The sequence below is a fragment of the Leopardus geoffroyi genome, chromosome C1, assembly GCF_018350155.1.
Source record: "Leopardus geoffroyi isolate Oge1 chromosome C1, O.geoffroyi_Oge1_pat1.0, whole genome shotgun sequence".
Lineage (NCBI taxonomy): Eukaryota > Metazoa > Chordata > Mammalia > Carnivora > Felidae > Leopardus > Leopardus geoffroyi.
In genome coordinates this window covers 189,950,505-189,960,214 of record NC_059328.1, presented here as the reverse complement: position 1 = coordinate 189,960,214, position 9,710 = coordinate 189,950,505, and the positions used below count along the sequence as shown (strand labels likewise).

At 39.6% G+C, this 9,710-nt stretch overlaps 1 pseudogene; it reads left to right on the top strand.

The window, feature by feature from the left end:
* Positions 1-3,737: 3,737 nt before the first annotated feature.
* Positions 3,738-5,368, top strand: LOC123596931 (annotated as a pseudogene).
* Positions 5,369-9,710: the final 4,342 nt, after the last annotated feature.

Below are 9,710 nucleotides of genomic sequence, written 5' to 3'. Positions count from 1 at the left end.
GGTCTGCCTTCAAGGAGCCAAAAGATCCAAGTCTTTTAACCACACTCTCTTCAAGACCGTCAATTTCTCTGGGCCTTCTGTGGACCTCCCCTGGAAAAATCTACCCCAACCACCAGTCCAATGCCCCTGAGAAAAATCTCTGAACCATGCTGATTTACCTTCCCCCAATTTAGTATTTATAATCTCAAGCTGACTCTTTAGTGCTGTTCAAAATTCCTCATCAGTTCCTTTCTCCTTTTCCAGAAGAAACATCTTCAAACTGTTACTATTATTGAGTTCTACTTACTTCCACCTCCCTGCTTCAGAGTCCCCACCCACTTCCCTGAGAAAAGAGAAGCAAATGACAATAAACTCCTGGGGATTTCTATATCTAAGTTTCACACATTTTTATTTATTTTCTCTGATGGATAAGTTTTCCTTCTGGGCTTTTCTTTGCATTTGGTACAGGATGACTGTGGAACTAGACAAGGTAGGCTCACATCCTGGTCTGCTACTTACCAGTCTTGTGACCTTGGGCGATTGATTCAATCTCTCTCCTCTATAATGTAGAGATAGAAACAGTACCTGCTTCATATGATAGGTTGCGGAGTAAATGAGTTAACACTTGTAAAGCCCATAGACCATCGCCTGAAAATATTGTAAGTACTTAATATATGTTATTGTTCTAAATGTTCTGTGATGAACACCTGTCACTTTTGAAATCGGGGAGAAAAAAAGAATATATTACTGTATATGTGTATGGATGTTGATATCTCTGTTTACCAGTTCTTACCTACTTTTCTTGGAAGACCAGAGGCCTCTGTGTGCGCATTCCCACTCCTCCACCTGTACTCACTAACTCAGCCTCTAATTTATAACCTACAATTCTGACCCTTCAGTGTCCCCCTTCTCACTTCTGTCATCATTCTCTCCTTTTCCATTGAATCAGCCTCAAATATGCTCAAATTATTGTCATCCAAAAAAAAATAGAAAACAAACTGTCTCCCACCCTGCTGTTGTATGAAGTTGACTCTTTCCTGTCAGCTGCCCCTACCTTTCTCACCTCATATTACCCACCAAAATCAGACTTGCTCCCTACTACTGTTCTAACAAGCTCTTCTAGCATGGCTCCAGGATCACAATTACCAAATGGACATTTTTTTTTAAGTTCTCTTCTCCAGGACTTCTTTCAAAAGCATTTTATGCTGTCTATTACCACCACCCTCTATTGATTAATTCATCATGACTTATTGAGCATTAACCATAAATGTTGTATTATGTAGAGCTTAGGTGCCAGGGATACAGTGATAAAGTCTGCCTTAGGTTGTGTTTCCCCAGGAAGCAGACCCAGAGACAGAAGTTCAGTGTAAGTCGTTTATTTGGAAAGAGATTCTGGAAACACTGGTAGGGGAGTGAGGAAGTAAACAGAGGAGAAAAAGCCAATATAGCTACATTCATGAGCAGGAAGGATAATTTGGCTCAGTCCTGCTTTGGACCTCTCAGAGACAGCAGAATGGAAACTTCATCACTGTCCCTGACACGGGGCAGAGGAAAGGAAATATTCTGTCACCTCCCATCTGTCAGTAACTTCTCGGCTCCTCCAGCCTGCCTCACAAGAGGACCAGCATGCTTGAGGAAAAGCCTCAGACAGAACGTTGTGGAAGCTTGCAGTGAGAAGCTGTTGGTATCTATGGCAACAGGGGATATGTCAGGGGCACCAGCAGAGTCTGCTGCAAAGACAGGCAAGATTCATGTTCTGTGGAGCTTTCAGAGACAAATAACACAATGTGAGCAAAAAAAAATGAATAATGTAGGGGTGCCTGGGTGGCTTAGTCAGTTAAGCGTCCAACTCCGGCTTAGGTAATGATCTCACAGCTCGTGAGTTCGAGCCCTGCGTCAGGCTGTGCTGACAGCTCAGAGACTGGAGCTTGCTTCAGATTCTGTCTCCCTCTCTCTCTGCCCCTCCCCCTGCTCACGCTCTGTCTCTCTCTCCTTCAAAAATAAACATTAAAAAAATTTTAATGAATAATGTAATTTCAGATACAGACAAAAATCATGAAGGAAATGAAATGGTGCGATGTGATGACCACTGGTGTTGGCAATGTGGGTTGAATTGTGTCCTTTCAGATGTTGGAGTCCTAACCCCCAGTACCTCAGAGTGTGACTATTTAGAAATCGTCCTTATGGAGGTAATCAAGTTGGACATCATTAGGGTGGTAATCCAATATGATGGCGTTCTTATGTAAAGGGGACATTTGGACACAGAGATACACAAAGAGGGAGATGATGCGATGAGACACAAGAAGAAGACAGCCCCACAAAAGCCAAGGATCAGATTGTCCTTCACAGCCCTCAGGAGGAACCAACCATGATAGTACCTTCATTTTAGACTTCTAACCTCCAGAGGGTGAGACAATAAATGTCTGTCATGTAAGCCACCTGGTCTGTGACAACTTTGTTATGGCAGCCCTCACAAACTAATACAGTAGGTGTCTAATTAGATGGGGTGGTCAGGGAAGACCTCTCTTTGGAGGTAATATTTAAGCTGAGGCCTAACTAAAGGCAAGAGCCAGCCTTGCATAGGTCTGGGGCAGAGCACTTTAGACAAAGGGATAAGTAAATCCAATGGCCCAGAGGGAGAATGGACTTGGTATGTTTAAAGAACAGAGAAAAGACTTTGGTGTGGCTGGATTTAGTGAGCTGTAGTGGCAGAATGTGCAGATGGGGTCAGAGAACTGGACAGGGTTCAAATGTGGGTCCACTTAGGTCAAGATAAAGTTTGGATCATAGTCAAAGTACAATGAGAAACCATTGGAGGGTTTTAATCAGAGGAATGACATGATCTTATTCATGCTTTTGTAAAAGCGTTCTGTCTGCTACATGGAGAATGGTCTAGGTAGAAGGAGAATAAGATCAGAACCAGGGAGGCCACTCAGAAATCTGTTGCGGTTGTCTAGGGGAGAGGTGTTAGCATCTAGGAGTCGTGGGGTGCCTGTGGAAGAAAAAGAAGTGCAGATATTCATATGTAATTAGGAGCTGAATTGATAAGACTTTCTGGTGGAAGGAGGTTGGTGGGGGGGGAGGTAATCAGAAAGGTATCTGTTTGCTTACTTGAGCAGCTGGGTGAATGGTGAGCTATTTACTGAGATGGGAAAGCCTGGGAGAAGAAAAGGTTGGGGTGAGAAAGGAGGAGAATCTCTCTTTCCTTGGCTTTCAGGATACTGCCCACTCCTGTTTTTCTCCAACTCTCTGACTCTTCTTCTTCTTCTTCTTCTTCTTCTTCTTCTTCTTCTTCTTCTTTTTAAGTTTATTTATTTTGAGAGAGAGAGCATGCACGTGCGCAGGGGTGCACATGCACAGGGTTGGCTCTTGCCTTTAGTTAGACCTCAGCTTAAATATTACCTCCAAAGAGAGGTCTTCCCTGACCACCCCATCTAATTAGTAGACACCTACTGTATTAGTTCGTGAGGGTTACCATAACAAAGTTGTCACAGACCAGGTGGCTTACATGACAGACATTTATTGTCTCACCCTCTGGAGGTTAGAAGTCTAAAATGAAGGTACTGTCATGGTTGGTTCCTCCTGAGGGCTGTAAAGGAGAATCTGACAGAGAGAGAGAATCCCAAGTAGGCTTCACGCTGTCAGTGCAGAGCCCGACGTGGGGCTCCATCCCACGAACCGCGAGATCATGACCTGAGCAGAAATCAAGAGTCAGACACTTAACTGACTGAGCCACCGAGGAGCCCCTGTGACCCTTCTTTCTTTTTTTCTTCTTGGTTCCTCTTTCTCTATTCACAGAAATGTTGGCCTTCCATTTTCCTTTATCCTTTCTCCTCATACTCTCCTTGGGTTCATCCTTTCCCAAAACTCTGGTACCACCTCTATGCCAATCACTACCAATTGTACATAACCAGCCCAACCTCTCTTCAGGGTTTTCAGAACTACATTTTCAACTGCCTTGTAGATTTCATACCTGGAAATTCAAACTAATGTGTCCAAGCCTCTCTAAACCCATCCATTCAGGCTTACCCTCAAATCTACTCATCTAGGTGGGTTCTCTAACTCAGCCAGTGGCTCAACCATACACCTTTCCTCTCTTGTTCTCATCTCCTCCCACATCTACCCCACATTCTTCCCTAAGCCCCATGATTGTTAAATGTAGTTATAAGAACTGTTACTGTGGAGCAGAAGAAAAAGCATTAAGAATTAGGATTTTAAACAGTGTGAATGATTTATCTAGAATTGAAAATCTTTCAAGATAGTATTCTAAGGTAATGTGAAATATTGTGAGGTTATCTGAAATACTTCATGATTGGGAAATCTGCTTGATGAAAACATAAATTTACTAGAGGAGAGTAACGGGGAAGAGTTCTTAGGCCATAAATTAGGCATCAAACATTTAAGTACAGATTTTGTCACTAATTTACCATTTGTTCTTGGCTAATAAGTCATTTACCACATTTGTGTCTGAGTTTTCTAATTTGTCAAATTGCTATGAAAATTAATCCCATTCCTATGCAACTCACAAGGATGTTTCACCATAAAGGAAAGAAGATTGTTATCATTAAAAGTGTCAGGGAGGAAATAGAATCAAATAGTATATTAAAATAATAACCCATCATGACCAAGTAGGGTTTAATCCCAGAAGTAAAAACAGTTTAATATTCAGATATCTATTAATATTACTTACTACGTTAACAGATAGAAGAAAATAAGTCATATAATTATTGAGAAAGATGCCCAAAACCATTGGAAAATATTCAACATTAATTCATGATTTAAAATAAAAACCCTCTTATTAAGGTAAGCAACTTTTAATTTTTGGCTGGCTAGTTACATTTACTTTGTATTTCTCATAAATAGTAGGTTTAGGGTGAAGAGTATCAAAAGCCCTTGCTTTCAAAAATTGTTTTTTGCCCTTCCTTTTTGTTGCCATCGCTAAAGCGCCAGCAGCCAAAATGAAGTTCAATCCCTTTGTGACTTCTGACCAGAGCAAGAACCACAAAAGGCATTTCAATGCATCTTCCCACATTCGCAAGAAGTCTTCCTCTCTCTCCAAAGAGCTGAGACAGAAGTACGAGGTTCATTCCATGCCCACCCGAAAGGATGATGAAGTACAGGTTGTGTGAGGCCACTACAAAGGTCAGCAAATTGGCAAAGTAGTCCAGGTTTACTGGAAGAAATACATCATCTACCTTGAATGAGTACGGTGAGCGAAGGCAAATGGCATGCCTGTCCATGTGGGCATCATCCTAGCAAGGTGGTTATCACTAGACTAAAACTGGACAAAGACCACAAAAAGATCCTTGAAGGTAAAGGCAAATCTCATCAAGCAGGAAAGAAAAAGGGCAACTAAAGGGAAGAAACAATTGAGAAGATGCAGTACTAAAGTAATCTTATATACGGCTTTAAATAAAAACCGTTAAAATGAAAAAAATCCTTTTCAATTAAAAAAAACCTACCCAAAATACTTTTCAGTGGTAACAAGCATGAAAGAATAGAATTTGAAGTAGAATTTCATTATTTGAAATCATGTTAAAGGCTTATACTTGTTCCATTATTTTCTTTTTATGGATAGTATTGGTCACAGCCTTAATTTATTGATACACAGTCTTAGATCAGAAATGCAATCTCCCATAATAACTGTGTAAAAGAATACCTGTTCTGGGAATATGGATGAGCTCAACAGTAGAGAAGCAGGGACACATAATGAATTTTGACTTTTCTTTTCTTTTCTTTTCTTTAAAGAAATTGTCTGTAGACATTCCTATCTCTCTCCAGCTGACTATATCTAATTGGAACACAAAGACCGGTCATTCAGCTATCCCACCCCTGGCCTTTCCCATTGCTTCCACACCATGGAATGAATACTGGCAGCCCTAAATCATTTCCACGTCGCTGGTAGTGCAAGAAAGCTACCAGAGTTTATATTTATGTCTACTTTCTTCAGCGTAAAAGCAGGTTGCCTATATTTCAAGCCATAGAATTACAGAGCATTATTATGGAAAGAAGTCTGAGAAACGCAGTCTAAACCAGTAGTTTTCAACCCTGGCTGCACGCTAGAATAACCAGAGGACTTTTAAACAATTAACAACGCTCTGACCTCACCCTAATTTAATTGGTCTAGTAAGAGACCCTGGCTTTGGTGGTGTTTTGTGTTTCTTCTTATTGAAGTATAATTAACATATAGTGTTATATTAGTTTAAGGTATAAAATATAATGATTCAACAATTCTATACATTATTTGGTGCTCTTCAAGATAAGTGTACTCTTAATCCCTTTTATCTATTTCACCCATCCCCCTGCTTACCTACTCTCTGGCGACCACCTATTTGCGATCTGTATTTAAGAGTCTATTTTTTTTTTCTTTATTCATTTGGGTTTTTTTTTCTTAAATTCTACATATGAATGAAATCATATGATATTTTTTTTTCTCTGATTGACTTATTTCACTTAGCATTCATTATACCCTCTAGGTCCATCCATAGATGAATGGATAAAGAAAATGTAGTATACATATACACACATATGTAATATACATATATTGGAATATCACTGGTCTTGGTAATTTTTAAAAGCTCTCCCAAGTGATTCTAACATGTAACTGCAGTTTTAAAACACTACTGTAGTTTATTTTTTTTTTTTAAATGAGCAAACATAGACCCCGAGTGACCAGCTAGGTAATGGCAGATCTCATTGACTTATAAGGTGATATTTATGTTATGAAGATTTCCAAAACTTGGAAATGAGTCACAAAAGATGACTGTGTCAATTCAATGCCTCCCTAAAACATGGACTTAAGCCCACCCAAGGATCACCTTTTAAGACATGAGACATTTTAAAGATATGTCTAAGTCTGTAAAGGTTAGATGTTAATTTGTGAAAATGAATACTATATAAATGAGTTTTTGTATAATAGAAATAAAAATTATTTCTATTCATCTGAGAAGATAATCCCAAAGGTTATGATTTTATTTACCTATGGGACATGAACCAGTTTTGTATCCAATTTATCAATCCTATTCCAGCATAATTTTCCATTTATATTCTCTCTTGATTTCTCTTGCTCTCTCTCTCTTTCTCTTTCCCTTCTAATACATCACTTACTTTCTCTGTGTTTCAGTTTCCTAACTGGCTTTATCATCTTTCTAGTTACTTCATTAATGAGAAATCAAACTTTGATACTTGCTCACTAAGTATTTATATGGAAATTACAAATATAAAATCATGAGAATTATGTTTTGACACTTGAAAATGTTGTAAATTTTATTAAGCTATCCTAAACCATTAAGAAGCTTTAATTCATCATTCAAGATGTAATTTATTCTGTTCTCCAAATATATTATTCATCAAACACATTCAGAAGCCATAAAATTGGAGGATTTTACTGCAGGCAAAGTAGAGTAACAAGAACCTAACTAATGCTCCCTTTTGGAAAAAAATAAAAAATAAAAATAAATGGGCAAAATATATGAGTCTACAGTTTTCAGATATTGGACACCAGGCAGCACAGGATAGTGATCCCTGAGGAAGGGAAGGAAACAAGGAGAGCTCTGTGATCATCCCAGCTTATTGCCTAGAAAGAGTTTCCAAGAGGCAGTGCAGGGAGGAGGGCTCCCCAAGTTGTGGAGTTGGAGCTAGAACTCAGGGATGCCAAGGCAGCTAGAGTTTCACAGGTGAGAGCTCCACAGAAAGAGCTTTAGAGATCTGAGAGAATCTCCCTGGAATGTTCAGGTAGAAAGTGATCAGTATAAACATGTAAGGAAACTACCTGAGGCCAGGGAAAGAATTAGTGGGGAAAAAAAATACTGGTTGCTTACCTAAGACTGGAAATAGTTCCTGCTTCCACCAACCTGGGTGGAAAGTTTCCTATTTCACAGCCCATTGGGTAGAAGAATCAGTAGTTAGGGAAAAATCAGCCCTTGACTAGAAGCTGCTCTGGTCCCATCTAACAAGGCTTAAAAGCAAGCTTCAAAGGAATGCAAGTAATTGAGCTCAGAGCAAGCATCAAGAATATTTATAGGAATATAAAAATAACCAGCACCCAACAAGGTGATATTCACAATGTCTGACATTCAATCCAAAATTACCAGGCAGATTATATTTCGAAAACTTTTGCCTCTGTGCGAGAAAGGATTATCAAGAAATTGCAGTCTTCTAACAAAGTATTGTCAATCTGATGGATAGAAAGGAAACAAAACTGAATACAAAATTTTACTTGTCAGTAAAAAGTAAAAAGAGGAAGATTGTTTTTTACGTGACCATTAAGTGCAATTGACACTGAGGTTTTTTTTGTTTGTTTTAATAGGGCTATTGTGTTGCTATGGTTACAAGTTTGCATTAGCATTTTCACTAGGAAACGGTGTGGTCTGAACATTCCTCCCACTTTTTACATCTGCCCACTTGCTCCAGACAGTGATTTGGTAACCTGGCTTCCAGCCCTAGCCTCCTCCACCAACCCCAGTGAGTGCACATTTTTCATCCCCTTCTCAGAAAATTTTAGCTCCTCTGAGATGTGAAGTTAGGTTCTGGCTCCTACTCAGAATGCATATTGTCAAACCGCAAGACACTGATCAGCTTCCTTTGTGCAACTCAATAACCTTTTACCTCTTTGGCATGATCTATATGCATGAGATCACTATGAGATAATTCATTAATTTTAATAAGCTCTTTAAAAATGCATTTAGAAATAAATTTAATCACTACAGAAGATATCCACTTTGAAATTCTGGGTGTTTTTCTTAAAGCAATCCTTGTAAGATAATTTTGCAGCTTCGTGATGAGTCTTCTTCTAAGTTTTACATGTTCATATATCTTTCCATTCTTCCTCTCCCCTTCTCCTTTTCTGATCTCCTCCTCCCATCTCTTTAACCACTTTTTCTTGTTACAGTTATTCCCCTCATTCAAGCTTGTATCTCTGAAATTTGGTCCACGAATCAGATTATTGGAATGTCTCCTAAGAAATAAAAAGGTAATGGAGCACCTGAGTGGCTCAGTTGGTTAAGCATCTGACTCTTGATTTCAACTCAGGTCATTATCTCATGGTTTGTGAGTTCGAGCCTCCCATCAGGCACTGACAGTGCAGAGACTGGGATTCTCTCTCTCTCTTTCCCTCCCTCTCTCTCACACACGCTCTCTCTCAAAATAAATAAATAAATAAATAAACATTAAAAAAAGAAAGAAGGATAAAGGCAGTAGGCAAAAAATTCACAGGATTGGGCCTCCTGAAGACTGACTCAGTAACAGAAACTGAAGTTGGTCATCTTCAAGCATGGGAAGAGCTGCTAACCACTAACCTAGCTCAGGTTCTTACCATTTCTAATCAGTCTTTATTCCTGAACCCCCTCTTGAGCTTCCCTCCATACACCAACCATACATCTTTCTAAACTGCAGTTTGTCACTTGAAATCCTCCTGTGGATCCTGTTGTCAATAAGATGATGTCCAACCTCCTTAAAATATCATTTGAGGCCTTTAGCGATCTGGATCCTGCCTCTTACTCTGACCTCAATGATCAGTGTTCATGCCCCTCCCTATCCACCCACCAGTCTCTCTCTCTCTCTCTCTCTCTCTCTTTCTCTCTCTCTCTCTCTCTCTCACCAAGCCACTCCAAATTCCCTATCACTCCCAGCTTCCCAGTGCACCATATTTTCCTATGGTACCATGCCTTTGCATGGGAGGCTTTCCTTTGTTCCTTGTTCCCCAACTGACACCAGCCCAGTGATATCAAATT